The sequence below is a fragment of the Mizuhopecten yessoensis genome, unplaced genomic scaffold (genome assembly GCF_002113885.1).
Source record: "Mizuhopecten yessoensis strain PY_sf001 unplaced genomic scaffold, ASM211388v2 scaffold6647, whole genome shotgun sequence".
NCBI lineage: Eukaryota > Metazoa > Mollusca > Bivalvia > Pectinida > Pectinidae > Mizuhopecten > Mizuhopecten yessoensis.
Genome location: NW_018406654.1, coordinates 915,452 through 932,498, shown reverse-complemented (window position 1 = coordinate 932,498; position 17,047 = coordinate 915,452). Strand labels below are relative to the sequence as shown.

General features: G+C 38.5%; 1 long non-coding RNA gene across 2 annotated transcripts; it reads left to right on the top strand.

The window, feature by feature from the left end:
• The first annotated feature begins 5,648 nt into the window (after positions 1–5,648).
• Positions 5,649–16,396, top strand: LOC110452385. 2 transcript variants are annotated; one of them, XR_002463184.1, is made up of 5 exons: positions 5,649–5,964; positions 6,302–6,363; positions 9,272–9,706; positions 10,043–10,103; positions 15,102–16,396. It is a non-coding gene; the product is annotated as an uncharacterized LOC110452385 (long non-coding RNA). The 2 variants fall into 2 exon arrangements; XR_002463185.1 differs by lacking the exon at positions 15,102–16,396 and adding an exon at positions 12,065–12,096.
• The last annotated feature ends 651 nt before the right edge of the window (positions 16,397–17,047 follow it).

Below are 17,047 nucleotides of genomic sequence, written 5' to 3'. Positions count from 1 at the left end.
TACTTCAGGAAGAAAAAAATTAAAGGCAAGAGGAAGCAAGTCTATTTACGCACGCATGTGTTACGATGTAAAGGCGCGCGAAAGCTACACTCTTGTTATGTTAAATCCTTTAGTACCTTGATGTATAGGGATATGTCACAGGGACATGAGAATTTGTTACAGCTTTTTTTTGGATCTAAACTAAGGTGTTCATGGTAATTAAACATGTTTTAGGGACTTAGATCGTCTTTCGGTAAAAATGACACCCCCAATGATCATATATATTCGAGAAAGGAGAAAAGATCTTGATGTCGAAATGTCCACCCCACCTAAGTTTCTTGCATCAAAACCAACATTTCTAGTTGATCTACAGGAAAATGCTTAGTACCATTGGAAAGATGTATATTTTTTCTTTCAAAAACCTCCCATATGCACGTAAAATGTATTCTCCATCTGCAGACATGAACTCTGTGTCCTCCAAAAACACAGTCCGTTTCAGAGTTTCAAAGTTTTTCGCAGTCAGCCGGCCATTTTTTTGAATATGAATGAGGCTGACCTCAGCCATGTGCCGAGACCCATGGTGTGATTGGCTGGAAATGAAGCCATTTTTTCGCTTAACCAATCAACACTGAATGTTTCAGCACGTCCTGAGGTTAACCTAATTAGGGAGGTTTATATGTGACATACAGTCCGAATATAGCTATCAACATTTAAAAGTAAATATATCACTTCCATCAAAGGCAAAAAATTAGAATAATTAAAAGAAATAAAAATGCTAGAGGGATGTCCTTGTTAACCCAGGTTAGAAAAAATGTATCTCAAAACATTGGGAATATTCAATATTCATTTGTTAAAAAAAAAATTAAGCAATATCTACCAATATTTTTATGTATCCAAATGTGAAGAAATTTGCTTTGCTTTCTTGTGTTAATGTTATTTTAATTGCCACTTAATTCCATCCCAACTGCAAGAGAATAAATTCTGGATTGTATGACAGTGTCCGGATTTGATTTTTGTGTCGGAGTATTTGTCGGCGGCAGCTGCATCGTCCAAAAGAAGGTTTCCGTGCGATAACTTGAGGATCTGAAGGTCAAAGGTCAAGGTCACTGTTACTATAAATAAACAATCTGTTTCCGTGCGATAACTTGAGTTCCCTTGAGTTGATTGAACTTCATACAGTGCTTTCTTATACTAAAAGTGCTTGCTTGGAATTGCTTCTCATGTCCAAAGGTTGAAGGTCAAGGTCACCCTTACTATAAATAGAAAATCTGTTTCCGTGCGATAAATTCAATTTCTTTAGGTTGATCGAGCTCAGACTTCATACAGTGCTTCTTTTCCAATAGCGCTTGATTGGAATTGCTTTTCATGTACGAAGGTCAAAGTTCAAGGTCACTCTTACTATAAATAGAAAATCTGTTTCCGTGCGATAACTTGAGTTTCTTTAGGTTGATCAAGCTCAGACTTAATACAGTGCTTTTTCTTACCAATAGTGCTTGCTTGGGATTGCAAAGGTCAATGTCGCCATTACTATAAATATAAACCTGTTTAACAACAAACAGCTCTTATGTGACTGTTTAATGTTTATACCCACTGTCATTACATACCAATTTGCAACTAGCCCCCACTGGGTGCGGGATCACTTATGTAATAGCCTAACAGTTGTCACATTGGTGAGCATCGGCCGGCCATTCACAACTTTCACACCTTTGCTGCTAATCGGCCTGGTCTTTTAATTAAGTGTCTGGTCTGTGATTTAAGACCTCTCAGTGACCAAGGTCCGTGTGAATCCATGTATAGCTTTCGCTTATTCACTAAGATTGACCAAACATTGTTTCTTTTCGTGAGGCTGATTGAAATTCGTGAGAAATGTGTCTCAAGCCGTGGGGAATATTTCTGCAGTAATTTTTGTGAGTCTCACACTCAAATCGTTAGATATGGCATGTATGTGAAGTGCTCTAACCAAACACTAGATCTACCCTGTTAAAATCTCTGATATTCCTGATATTCTAATTAGACTGCTAATCCCTATATGTATATAAAGATTCGGCCTTTCCTACATTGTATCTACATTAATAACTCAATATATTACATCTTCAATCGAAAAAATGTACTTGTTAAGCCCCTTAAGGTATTTTATACAAGTTCATGTCAGTTTATATAGTATGTGATGGACTCACAACTTTTCCTCAAAATGAAAAAAATATGGAAGTTGGTTGGTATACCTATATCAAGAAAAATGTCATTAATGACCTCAGCAGAAATTATTTGTCAAAATATTGTTGCTTTTGAGTGAAAAGTAACTTTTGAATGCAGAATGTGGATGGGCTTACCCATCTGGAGAGTGATTGGGAAGGAGGTGTTTGTAGAAAGGGGCAACGGCCAACAGGTTTACCCCTCTGGAGAGTGATTGGGAAGGAGGAGTGTGTAGAAAGGGGTAACGGCCAACAGGTTTACCCGTCTGGAGAGTGATTGGGAAGGAGGGGTGTGTAGAAAGGGGGAACGGCCAACAGGTTTACCCCTCTGGAGGGTGATTGGGAGGGAGGGGTGTGTAGAAAGGGGGAACGGCCAACAGGTTTACCCCTCTGGAGAGTGATTGGGAGGGAGGGGTGTGTAGAAAGGGGTAACGGCCAACAGGGTTACCCCTCTGGAGAGTGATTGGGAAGGAGGGGTGTGTAGAAAGGGGTAACGGCCAACAGGTTTACCCCTATGGAGACTGATTGGGAAGGAGGGGTGTGTAGAAAGGGGTAACGGCCAACAGGTTTACCCATCTGGAGAGTGATTGGGAAGGAGGGGTGTGTAGAAAGGGGTAGCGGCCAACAGGTTTACCCCTATGCAACACGGAAAGGTGTGTTAACTACATGTAGAATATGTCTGTTTGTCTGTTTGTCGGTCTGTCCATCTCTCCGTGGATACAATCTTGTCAAGAAAAGTCCTCCCAAACATTTCACCCGATTTCAACATAAATTGATGTGGATGATTGTAACATTCTGTTATGTCACTGTTACCTCTTTACATAATGATTTCTGGAGCAAACTGTAAAGCGAAATATACTTGGCAATCATTAAATCAGAAGATTTTGATCTAAAATGTTGAACTTTGTTGCTATTTGGCGATGTGCCATTATAAGCAGAGGTTTAATTCATTTGGCACTAAATTTCATTGCATCGTCTGCACGTTAAGGATTTGTAATTCTATTTGCTGTCTGTACATAGGTACATTTAATGTCTAGGAGCACTCCCAGCGGAAGTAATCAGTCTCTCTTAACAGTTTCCGAGACAATATGACATAACAACCAGTAATATAACGCGTCTATGAACAGTGACATGCAGTGCAAAACTTTTCCTTAATTACAGTAATGAGGTCAAAGGTCAACTTTAAGTAATAGTTTGCTATCATTTTATTTACAAGCATTTTTACAAAGCAGGTCCTTAAATGTTAATCAAAGCAAGTTGGTACAAACATAATAACTGACAAGAGGACACTACACTTTAGTCATTATCATTGGAAAGTTGCATTTCAAAATGTGGTTTATGTACAGTTTATTTTGCTAAGTCTGCTTAGGGGCAGATGATCCTGAGCTCAGTTGAAAGCCCAGCGGTACTATTTAATGTTAGTACTAGAATAGGTACCAGATATAAGGAACCCATCATAGCAGAATTAGAAATATTGGAAACATTTTATTCTTGTTTGAAACCTTTGCAATGTATTTCTGGCCATCAAGGTATGGACCAGCCAGATCGCGATATAGAAGCTCCCCGGTTACTTTCTTGTATATACATGTAGTATCTCAGTTGGTGTTAATAAATTGGCGTCAAACATTTAAAAGGCTTCCTGAAACAAATTCGCTGTGACCTCAATTTGGCCTTGACCTCGATTACTGAAATAATGGTCCAGGGCATAACATTTCTGTTGTATCAGGAATGGACATCAAGCTTTTTGAAGTAAATACATCTTGAGAAGGTGTTGTCGCATAATTTTTAGCTCACCTGGCGTCCAGCCTCAATATTTTACTTTAAACAACTTCTTTTTAATAACCGCAAGGCTTAGGGTGATCATATTTGGCCAGTAGCATGCTGGGATGAAGGGCTACCAAGTTTGTTCAAATAGATGACCTTCACTCATATTCAAGGTCACAGGGGTCAAATATGTTAAAAACTTTAAACAACCGAAAGGTGCAGGATGATGATATTTGGCCCATAACATGATGAGATGAAGGGCTAATAAGTTTGTTCAAATGAATGACCTTGCCATCTATTCAAGGTCACAGGGATCGAATATGTTCAAAATCTTTAAACAACTTCTTCTGAATAACCAAAAGGCCAAGGATGTTGATATTTAGCCAGTAGCATGCTAGGATAAAGGGCTACACAGTTTGTTCAAATGAATGACCTTGAATTATGTTCAAGGTCACAGGGATCAAATATGTTTAAACTATATAAATGACATCTTCTGAATAACCAAAAGACACAGGGTGTTGCTGTTTCAGCCAGTAGCATGCTAGGATGAAGGGCTACCAACTTCAATGAAGGACCTTCACTCATTTTCAAGGTCACATGGGGTCAAATGTCTGGAAAAAACTTCAAACAAATTCTGCTGAATAACCAAAAGGACCAGGATGTTGATATTTGGTCAGTAGCAGACTAGGATGAAGGGCTACAAAGTTTGTCTAAATGAATGACCTTGACTTATGTTTAAGGTCACAGGGGTCAAATATGTTTTAAAGTTTTAAACAACTTCTTCTGAATAATCAAAAGGTGCAGGATGTTGATATTTAGCAAGTAGCATGCTTGGATGAAGGGCTATCAAGCATTTTAATTTTGATTAACCTTGACCCACTTTCAAGGTCACATATTTGGTCATTTATCTTAAATTGACCTTATCTTAAACAAAAGGATAGAGTGGTGATATTTTGCAAGTTGCATCTTGAGATGAAGGGCTGTAAAATTTGTTCAGCGTAATGACCTTATTGGACTTTTAAGGTCACAGGAGTGAAATGGTATTTATACGCCCGTCAAATTTGACGGAAGTATTATGGTATGGGGTTGTCCGTCCGCCGTAATCTTTGTCTGGCTGTCTTCTCCTACATTTTTCGACCGATCTCTTTGAATCTTACTATACATTAAAATCATGATATGAAGTTGTGTCTCCCTTAAAAGAATTTTAATTCAACAATTTTTCCAAAAGTTATTGCCCTTTGTTCATTTCAGTATTTTATTTTTTTGTCCGGAGATTTTCTTCTACATTTTTTATAGCATGTCAGCTAACCACTCTTAGAATGATGCAGATCCTATTTCAATGTTAGAAAGTATATAACACTATATGGCATTCGACGGGCGGATATTTTATCATTGTGTCTTCCGATTCCAAAACTGTCTCCTCCAATATGTCTGTGTCGATTTTCTTGTCTCGGATGTGGTCTCGTCTTTCCATATTTTCATCTGGTTGACAATTTCGTCCACCATCATAAGAGGTTTTTTTTCCATTGATCAATGAGTTACCATTGTGTCTAATAAATGTCCTATTCAACTATTTAAGGCAGAGACAGCAGCAGATAAACTAGCAGCAGCAGCAGCAGCAGCAGCAGCAGCAGCAATATACGGTAGGAATAGCTGACAATGTGGAAAATCCTTGCAATGTTACTATTACTGTTGTTGGTCACAACAGAGTTGGAAAGCCTTGTTTCGTCCAACAACTCAAGCAGGAAGATATTTCGGAAGGTGGACCTGGCTTGACGGATACCGCTGATGTGAATGTCAATTATTTAGGCTACAACCCCGACAACGAGTTCAGACAGCAACTGGATGAAGATGGAGTTGTGAATTGAGACTGGTCATCAGCAACTAAAACAGATAATTGATTGATACCGAAAAGGTGAAAAAACTCATGCTAAACCATCTGCAAGCACACCACAATAACTCGATGACAAACTTTGGGCAGCAGTACGAACTATTTTCGCATCTGTGTTATCCGCTGGGGAAAAGACAGGTAGCTGGAAAGACATATTTTAATAGACATATGTACAAATTATCATAGGCTATTGATTGCATAATTTAATTGTGCGTTTCTTTTTTTTGTTCAGTATAATAAAGATGTTGGATAAAACATAACTTATTAAAGAACATATTAAGCAAAGCACCATCAACATAGTGCCTCAAAAATCGTTCACGATTTCAAACAATACTGCTCCAAAAGTAGGGGAATGGTTTACTTATAAGGTATATTGATAATCCAATTACTATGTATGTGCTTCTGGGATAACGTTAATTTTGTGTTGTGTTATAGTTACTGTACCGTCAATGAGATAATGATATTTTCTTTACAGGTTTCACACAGAAGCTGAAAAAGTTATTCTTGAAATTGTTACCTAAAAGAAAAAAACAAAAGGTAAGCTGTCTTTGATCACACAACTACGGTAACGTATAATGACTTACCTCCTTCACCTATAAATAAACAGATGCATGGTAGTACTTGTGTAAATATCATTAGGGAATTATTTACGCTGCTAACGTGTATATTTAAATGAAATGCATACTTCCTAATGGGATTGATCAGTGTACCATCAGGAATTATTGAGGACTGTATACCGGAAAATTATGCCGTTGTTTAAAAAGTCTGTTTTGCCCTCAGCAATGACGGCAAATTTATCATAACAGGGAATATTGGTATAAGATATACACTGTATTATACCTCAATGTGAATAACAAAATACAATCTTCCAGTTACAGAACAAAAATCAAAATATTGCACATAAATCCTTCCTTTTTAGCTCACCTGGTCCGAAGTAGCATCATTGGGCCGGGGGCTCTAAATTTTGTATAAACGGTTGATGCGCCCGGACTGGGGGCAGAGGAGCAGGGCTCATTAGGGGAAATAGAGGTAAATCCTGTAAAGTCATTTAAAATCCTTCTCCTACCATAGGGATTATGGGATTTATCCCAATTTGGACAGGAGCATCCATGGGCCAAAGGCACTGAATTTTGTATAAACAGTGGGTGTGGCCCCCCCACAGGGCAAATAAGCGGGGCCCTATAGTGGAAAAAGAAGTAAAATCTTTGAAGTCCTTCTTCTACAGTAGGAATAAAGGGATTTTATTCTAATTTAGTTTGAAGCGTCCTTGGACCAAGGTGACTCAATTTTGTATAAATCGTGGATGTACCCCCTCTCTAGAGAGGTCCGAACCCGCGCCGGGCCCAATAGGGGAAATAGAGTTAATGCCTTTAAACTCTCTATCCTACCCTAAGGATTAAGGAATTTCATCCGAATTTGGTCTGGAACATCCTTTTGCCAAGGAAACTCAATTTTGTATAAACAGTGGATGTGGCCCCGCTGGGGGCAGAGGAGTGGGGCCCAATAGGGGGAATAGAGGTAATACATTTGAAATCCTTCTCCTTCCTTAGTGATTAAGGGAGTTTATCCAAATTTGGCTAGGAGCATCCTTGGGCTAAAGTCACTCAGTTTTGTATAAACGATGGGTGTGGCCCCTTGAGGCAGAGGAGCAGGACTCAATAATCCTTCTTTTACCATAGGTATAAAGGGATTTTATTAAAATTTGGCCTGAAGCATCTTTTGGCCAAGGGGACTAAATTTTGTATAAACGGTTGGTGTTGCCCCTTTTGGTAATCTGTTTATAGTATATCCTTACAGGTTTTTAGCTCACCTTACCCAAATTGCCATATGAACTTATGCCGTACTGTGGTGTCCATCGTCTAGCGTCCGTCATCCGTCTGTCAATTTTTAGCTCACCTTGGCCTGAAGGATTTGATTAAATAAATGACCTTCACCAATATTCAAGGTCACATGGGTCAAATATGTTAAAAACTTTAAACGACTTCTTCTGAATAACCAAAATGCCCATGGTGATGATATGTGTCTATAGTAGCATGCTGGGATGAAGGGCTACCAAGTTTGTTCCAATGAATGACATTCACTCATATTCAAGGTCACAGGGTCCGAATATGTTTAAAACTTTAAACAACTTCTGAACAACCAAAAAATGCAGGATGATGATATTTGGCCCATAACATGATGAGATGAAGGGCTACCAAGTTTGTTCAAATGAATGATCTTGACATTTATTCAAGGTCACAGGGAACGAATATGTTCATAATCTTTAAACAACTTCTTCTGAATAACCAAAAGGCCAAGGATGTTGATATTTGGCCAGTAGCAAGCATAAAGGGCTACACAGTTTGTTCAAATGAATGACCTTGAATTATATTCAAGGTCACAGGGGTTATATGTTTAAACTCTTTAAATGACATCTTCTGAATAACCAAAAGACACCGGGTGTTGATGATTAGCCAGTAGCATACTAGGATGAAGGGCTACCAACTTCAATGAATGACCTTCACTCATTTTCAAAGTCACAGGGGTCAAATGTCTAAAAAAAAAAAGCAGACTAGGATGAAGGGCTACAAAGTTTGTTTAAATGAATGACCTTGACTTATGTTTAAGGTCACAGGGGTCAAATATGTTTTAAACTTTTAAACAACTTCTGAATAATCAAAAGGTGCAGGATGTTGATATTTAGCAAGTAGCATGCTTGGATGAAGGGCTATCAAGCATTTTAATTTTGATTAACCTTGACCCACTTTCAAGGTCACATATTTGGTCATTTATCATAAATTGACCTTATCTGAAACAAAAGGATAGGGTGGTGATATTTTGCAAGTTGCATCTTGAGATGAAGGGCTGTAAAATTTGTTCAACGTAATGACCTTATTGGACTTTTAAGGTCACAGGAGTGAAATGGTATTTATACGCCCATCAAATTTGACGGAAGTATTATGGTATGGGGTTGTCCGTCCGCCGTAATCTTTGTCTGGCAGTCTTCTCCTACATTTTTCGACCGATCTCTTTGAAACTTACTACACGTTGAAATCATGATATGAAGTTGTGTCTCCCTTAAAAGAATTTCGATTCAACAATTTTTCCAAAAGTTATTGCCCTTTGTTCATTTCAGTATTTTATTTTTTTGTCCGGAGATTTTCTTCTACATTTTTTATAGCATGTCAGCTAACCACTCTTAGAATGATGCAGATCCTATTTCAATGTTAGAAAGTATATAACACAATATATAGCATTCGACGGGCGGATATTTTATCATTGTGTCTTCCGATTCCAAAACTGTCTCCTCCAATATGTCTGTGTCGATTTTCTTGTCTCGGATGTGATCTCGTCTTTCCATATTTTTTATCTGGTTGACAATTTCGTCCACCATCATAAGAGGTTTTTTTCCATTGATCAATGAGTTACCATTGTGTCTAATAAATGTACTATTCAACTATTTAAGGCAGAGACAGCAGCAGATAAACTAGCAGCAGCAGCAGCAGCAATATACGGTAGGAATAGCTGACAATGTGGAAAATCCTTGCAATGTTACTATTACTGTTGTTGGTCACAAGGGAGTTGGAAAGCTTTGTTTCGTCCAACAACTCAAGCAGGAAGATATTTCGGAAGGTGGACCTGGCTTGACGGATACCGCTGATGTGTATGTCAATTATTTAGGCTACAACCCCGACAACGAGTTCAGACAGCAACTGGATGAAGATGGAGTTGTGAATTGAGACTGGTCATCAGCAACTAAAACAGATAATTGATTGATACCGAAAAGATGAAAAAACTCATGCTAAACCATCTGCAAGCACACCACAACAACTCGATGACAAACCTTGGGCAGCAGTACGAACTATTTTAGCATCTGTGTCATCCGCTGGTGAAAAGACAGGTAGCTGGAAAGACATATTTTAATAGACATATGTACAAATTATCATAGGCTATTGATTGCATAATTTAATTGTGCGTTTCTTTTTTTGTTCAGTATAATAGAGATGTTGGATAAAACATAACTTATTAAAGAACATATTAAGCAAAGCACCATCAACATAGTGCCTCAAAAATCGTTCACGATTTCAAACAATACTGCTCCAAAAGTAGGGGAATGGTTTACTTATAAGGTATATTGATAATCCAATTACTATATCTGTGCTTCTGGGATAACGTTAATTTTGTGTTGTGTTATAGTTACTGTACCGTCAATGAGATAATGATATTTTCTTTACAGGTTTCACACAGAAGCTGAAAAAGTTATTCTCGAAATCGTTACCTAAAAGAAAAAACAAAAGGTAAGCTGTGTTTGATCACACAATTACGGTAATGTATAATGACTTACCTCCTTCACCTATAGATAAACAGATGCATGGTAGTACTTGTGTAAATATCATTAGGGAATTATTTACGCTGCTAACGTGTATCTTTAAATGAAATGCATACTTCCTAATGGGATTGATCAGTGTACCATCAGGAATTATTGAGGACTGTATACCAGAAAATTATGCCGTTGTTTAAATAGTCTTGTTCGCCCTCCGCAATGACGGCGCATTATCATGACAGGGAATATTGGTATATGATATGCACTTGATCATACCTCAATGTGAATAACAGAATGTTCACTGGTCGAATATCAAATTATCCACTAAACAACGAACATTGACTGGGCGACAGTTTTCCGGTAAACAATCATTAGCATACAATCGTATCATGAGTATATTGGTTAAGACATCATCAGTTTATTCTAAAATTTCAAATTGTCAATAATAAAATAGTTTAATCAAATACAATCTTCCAATTACAGAAGAAAATAAAAATATCGCACAGAAATACTTCCTTTTTAGCTCACCTGGTCCGAAGGACCATGATGAGTTTATGCCATACCGCAGTTTCCGTCGTCTGTCCCAGGGGCCTGATGGGCGGGGCCAAACGGGGCAATTTGGCTATATTGATTTAAGCGACTTCTTCTCTGGAACTAAGAAATGGATATCAACCATATTTGATTGGAAGCATCCCTCGGTAGTGGAGATTCAAAATTGTACAAATAGTTTGGCTGACCCCCTAGGGGGCTGAGGGGTGGGGCCAAAAGTGAGCAATATGGCTATATTGCTACAAACGACTTCTTCTGTAGAACTATGCACTGGATATCAACCATATTTGACTGAAAGCATCACTAGGTGGGGGGATTCAAATTTGTACAAATGGTTGGGCTGACCCCCCCAGGGTGCTAAGGGGCGGGGCAAAAGGGGGGCAATTTGGCTATATTGCTATAAACGACTTCTTCTGTAGAATTATGCCATGGATATCAATCATATTTGGTCAGAAGCATTCATGGGAGGTAGGGATTCAAAATTGTACAAATGGTGGGGCTGACCCCTCCCCCCCCCCATGCTAAGGGGTGGGGCCAAGAAAAATGTATTACTTGGAAATGGTTGAGATCCCCACGGTATAACCATATATAAAATTGTGGAGTATAAAGAGAAGCATGCACATTTGCTTCCAGGATGGCCTAGGGTCTGGCCCTACCCTTTGAGATATAGTCCCTGGGTCATAACTTTGAAACGGTTGAGATCCCCACCCCAGAACTATATATACAAATGCTTGGCATTAAGAGACAAAAGTAGTCATGGCATTAGAATAGACCCTGGGGTCTGACCGAACCACTAGGGACCTAGTTTCTTTGTCACAGCTTGGAAACAGTTGAGAACCCCACCATATAACTATGCATATATAAATAATTGCTGAGTATAAAGAGATGAATGCACATATGCTTCCAGGATGGCCTTGGGGTCTGCCCCACCCTTGGAGACTTAACCCCTGGGTCATAACTTCGAAATGGTTAATATCCCCACCCCAAAACTATATATACAATTGTTGGGCATAAAGAGACGAATGCAGTCATGATATTAGAATTGACCCCAGGGTCTGCCCCACCCTTGCACACTTGACCCCTGGGTCATAACTTTGAAACTGTTGAGATCCCCACCCCAAGACTATAAATACAAATGCTGGACAAAAAGAGAAGAATGCAATCATGATATTAGAATTGATCCTAGGGTCTGGCCACAACCCTAGGGATCTAGTTTCTGAGTCACAGCTTGGAAACAGGTGAGATCCCTACCCCATAAACAAATATAATACTGACATACTACAAGAATTGGCATTGGAATCTGGCATATGGCATATTCCCCTTGATCTTTTGGAAAATATTTTGCCATGATTGCTTAGATATCTAGGTGAGTGATTTTGGTTAAAGGTTGATGTGCCCGGACTGGGGGCAGAGGAGCGGGGCACAAGAGGGGAAATAGAGGTAAATTTTTTAAAATCCTCCTTCTACAGTAGGGATAAAGGGGTTTAATCCTAAGATAGCTTGGAGTATCCTTGGGCCAAGGAAACTCAATTTTGTATTAATGGTGGGTGTAGCCCCCACCCCCCAGGGGGTCAGAGAGGCGTGGCTCAACAGGGAAAATAGAGGTAATACCTTTTAAATCCTTCTCCTACCATATGATTATGGGATTTTATCCCAATTTGGACAGGAGCATCCTTGGGCCAAGGACACTCAATTTTGTATAAACGGTGGGTGTGGCCCCCCTGGGAGCTTAGAAGCGGGGCCCCATAGTGGTAAAAATAGGTAAAACCTATAAATTCTTCTACGGTAGGAATAAAGGGATTTTATCCTAATTTAGTCAGAAGCATCATCCTTGGACTAAGGCGACTAAATTTAATACAGTGGGTGTTCCCCACCCCCCTCCCTGGGGTCAGAGAGGTGGGGCCCAGTAGGGGAAATAGAGGTAATACCTTTAATCTCTCGATCCTACCAGAGGGATTAAGGAATTTCATCCAGATTTGGTCTGGAACATCCTTTGGCCAAGGCGACTCAATTTTGTATAAAAGGTGGTTGTGGCACAGCTGGGTAATCTGTTTATAGTATATTTCCTTACAGGTTTTTAGCTCACTGGGCCTGTACTGTGGCGTCAATCGTCCGGCGGCCGGCTGTCTGTCCTTTGAGATATAGTCCCTGGGTCATAACTTTGAAACGGTTGAGATCCCCACCCCAGAACTATATATACAAATGCTTGGCATTAAGAGACAAAAGTAGTCATGGTATTAGAATGGACCCTGGGGTCTGACCTAACCACTAGGGACCTAGTTTCTTTGTCACAGCTTGGAAACAGTTGAGAACCCCCCCATATAACTATGCATATATAAATAATTGCTGAGTATAAAGAGATGAATGCACATATGATTCCAGGATGGCCTTGGGGTCTGCCCCACCCTTGGAGACTTAACCCCTGGGTCATAACTTCGAAATAGTTAATATCCCCACCCCAAAACTATATATACAATTCTTAGGCATAAAGAGACGAATGCAGTCATGATATTAGAATTGACCCCAGGGTCTGCCCCAACCTTGCACACTTGACCCCTGGGTCATAACTTTGAAACTGTTGAGATCCCCACCCCAAGACTATAAATACAAATGCTGGACAAAAAGAGAAGAATGCAATCATGATATTATAATTGATCCTAGGGTCTGGCCACAACCCTAGGGATCTTGTTTCTGAGTCACAGCTTGGAAACAGTTGCGATCCCTACCCCATAACCACATCTAATACTGACATACTACAGGAATTGGCATTGGAATCTGGCATATTCCCCTTGATCTTTTGGAAAATATTTTGCCATGATTGCTAAGATATCTAGGTGAGTGATTTTGGTTAAAGGTTGATATGCCCGGACTGGGGGCAGAGGAGCGGGGCCCAAGAGGGGAAATAGAGGTATTTTTTTTAAAATCCTCCTTCTACAGTAGGGATAAAGGGATTTAATCCTAAGATAGCTTGGAGTATCCTTGGGCCAAGGAAACTCAATTTTGTATTAATGGTGGGTGTAGCCCCCACCCCCCGGGGGGTCAGAGAGGTGGGGCTCAACAGGGAAAATAGAGGTAATACCTTTTAAATCCTTCTCCTACCATATGATTATGGGATTTTATCCCAATTTGGACAGGAGCATCATTGGGCCAAGGGCACTCAATTTTGTATAAACGGTGGGTGTGGCCCCCCTGGGAGCTTAGAAGCGGGGCCCTATAGTGGTAAAAATAGGTAAAACCTATAAAATCTTCTACGGTAGGAATAAAGGGATTTTTTCCTAATTTAGTCAGAAGCATCATCCTTGGACTAAGGCGACTAAATTTAGTACAGTGGGTGTTCCCCACCCCCCTCCCTGGGGTCAGAGAGGTGGGACCCAATAGGGGAAATAGAGGTAATACCTTTAATCTCGATCCTACCAGAGGGATTAAGGAATTTCATCCAGATTTGGTCTGGAACATCCTTTGGCCAAGGCGACTCAATTTTGTATAAAAGGTGGTTGTGGCACAGCTGGGTAATCTGTTTATAGTATATAACCTTACAGGTTTTTAGCTCACTGGGCCCGTACTGTGGGGTCAATCGGCCGGCAGCCGGCTGTCTGTCCGTCAATTTTTTTCTTTTGAACGACTTTGGTTAAAGAACTGGAAGCCCTAGGGTCATGATATTTGGACAGTAGGTACCTGGGATAGAGTGCTGTAAAGTTTCCTCATTAAAATAACCTTGACCTACTTTCAAGGTCAAAAGGGTCAAATATGTTAAAAATTTCAAACAACAATATCCTTAGAACCATTTGGACTAGAGTCATGATACTTGGGTATGTTATGTGGACCAGCAGTGCAAATCTTTTTCTCGGCTTCAGTGATGAGGTCTTGCCAAACGCATTTCTGTTTTGATCGCAGACATTGAGTTACATTCTGTAACATTGAACACTGGAATCTGAAGTTCTGTCAAAAAATAATAATAACAGTAATACAAAGATACCTATGTCTATCTTCTAAGCATATTATAGTTTGTTTTGTATTACTGTTGTTATTTATTTTTTAACAGCACTTCAGGCTCCTGTGCATTGAACAATTGAATAGACATGTACACCCAGTGTTATAAAGTCAGTACAGGCCTAGATTCATTTTTGTGGTAATCCTTTCTGTCAAAGGAAAACATAACAATATGGTTTTCTCTTCCAATATTTGTTTTCTTCATTGTTCAGTGTGTTGCTATACTATTTCTTTTTTTTTAATGCAGATATTAAGCTACATTTTCATAATAGTAAACAGTTAAATAAAAATCCTGTACCTATAGATTTCAATTGTATTTGATGGGAATTGATATTCAACTCTGTACTCTTTTTGTTTAATTTTAAATTAAGTCTGTAGACAACTGTAGGGCAAAAGCTGACCTTGATTAAAATACAAATATTTCCCATTTTAGGTGATCTACACACCAGTATCCGCTGGAAGTTTAAGGCATCACAATCAGAGAGATTGGTAAGATGGAATGGCGTTTGCCGTAAATGGCACAGAAAGGACTTAAAGATCATCTCACCATTCCTGTTGTTCAACATAGCAGAGGACACTGATTAAGAGATATTAAGTGGACGTGAAGAATGAAGAGATTCTGTGAATGGACAGTTATAGAAGTTTACCCTTATATACATTAAATGGACAGTTATAGAAGTTTACCCTTATACACATTAAATGCATAGAACTAGGAAGTTTTTGTATGATTTTTTTTATGAACACCAATTTCGTCTCGCATACGATGGAAAATTGAAATTTGATTTAAATTTGAAAGATTGAAAATAAGTAAACATCAATAAAGTTAGGTCATCACGAATGTTAAATGATTCTCAATCTTATAGCTGTTGGTGGTCAAAGTGGGGGCTGTCGGGGTATGAACTACTGTGAAATTGTCGTTAAAATACATATATTAGTGTGGCATACATGTTTTATGTGTATTATGTGTGATGATTGATAACCATTAATTTCCTTTGTATTAATATCTAAACACAGAACAATTCAATTAATTGTAATATACCAATAATATAAATACCATACAACTCTATCTTGAAATTCTTCCGAACACGAACATAGTCTTTGAAATCAGGCTTATTCAAGCAAGATAGACGCTTCAATTGATTTAACATTAAAATATTTGTTTAAAGAAGTTTAGCAAAAAATGATAAACTTTTTCAATTTTTTTCTCTGTTTTACAGTCGATATAAGGAATACAGGCCGTTTCCCTTAGCTAAAGAGTGCCTTATTTCCCCAAAATGAGGAGTATATTCCCAATGTAAATAAATATAATGCCGATATTTTAACATTTCATGTAGTTACACGCTTTTGTAAAATTTAGGTAAAAGAAACCCACTGGTTTCCTTATTCACTATATGATTTATTGGATCTTTTTATTGTTGTATAATGAGTGATTTAATATATATGAATTCCAAAAATAGTGCAAACTAAAAATGTAATTTGATACTTCCCATTTCAGGATCTGTAACATAAATTTAATGTATTCTAAACATAAAAAAGAGTGAAATTTACACAATATTATTTAATGAAAATGTACTTTCTATTTCATCTTTCACTGAGCACTTCAATTGGTATACTGTCTGTATCCCAAACATTTTCACTGATCAACAATGATATATCTATGACTTTACAGGATTATTCTTCATGTAATAGGCCTACTTATGTATTGGCTCCAATAAATGTTTCAACAATTTTAAACTCCTCTCTGTTCAATTTCATTTGTATGCCTTCTTTTCAAAGCCGTGTCCTTTTGACAAGCTTCTGTCACAAATTATATTCATCATGTTGGAAAAATTGATGGATCAAGGATATTTAACAGGATACAGGATACAGGATACAGGATACGGCTGACAAAAGGATATAGGATATAAATAGAAATAGTATATGGGTCAGAACCATTGGCCCCTCAGTCTTTAGCTACCCTTTATTTATGAATTACTGTCACTATCAAGATATAGTGATGATGGATTCAAATGATATTCAAGCTAGTTTTAACTCGAAATGTGGGCTTCAATGTTACCCTCGCTCCCAACATGTATACAAAGTTTGAAGCCCATTCATGAAACTGGCCGAGATATATTACGCAGATATTATTTGAGAATGGTCAAGTTGAGGTCACTGACCTCATTTTAGGTTGTGACCACCACCTTCTGATACCAATATATAAAGTTTAATGCCCATTTATTGTGCCGTTACAGTCAGTACCGTCATTGTTCTGTGAATGAAAATGTCTTAAGGGTGGCAGAGTTATTTCCCTTTATCCATGTAATTAGCATCTGTATCGGGTAGTGTCAATAAGGGGTCCTCCATAAAAGCGTCTTCAACCGACAACAAGCGTCTTCA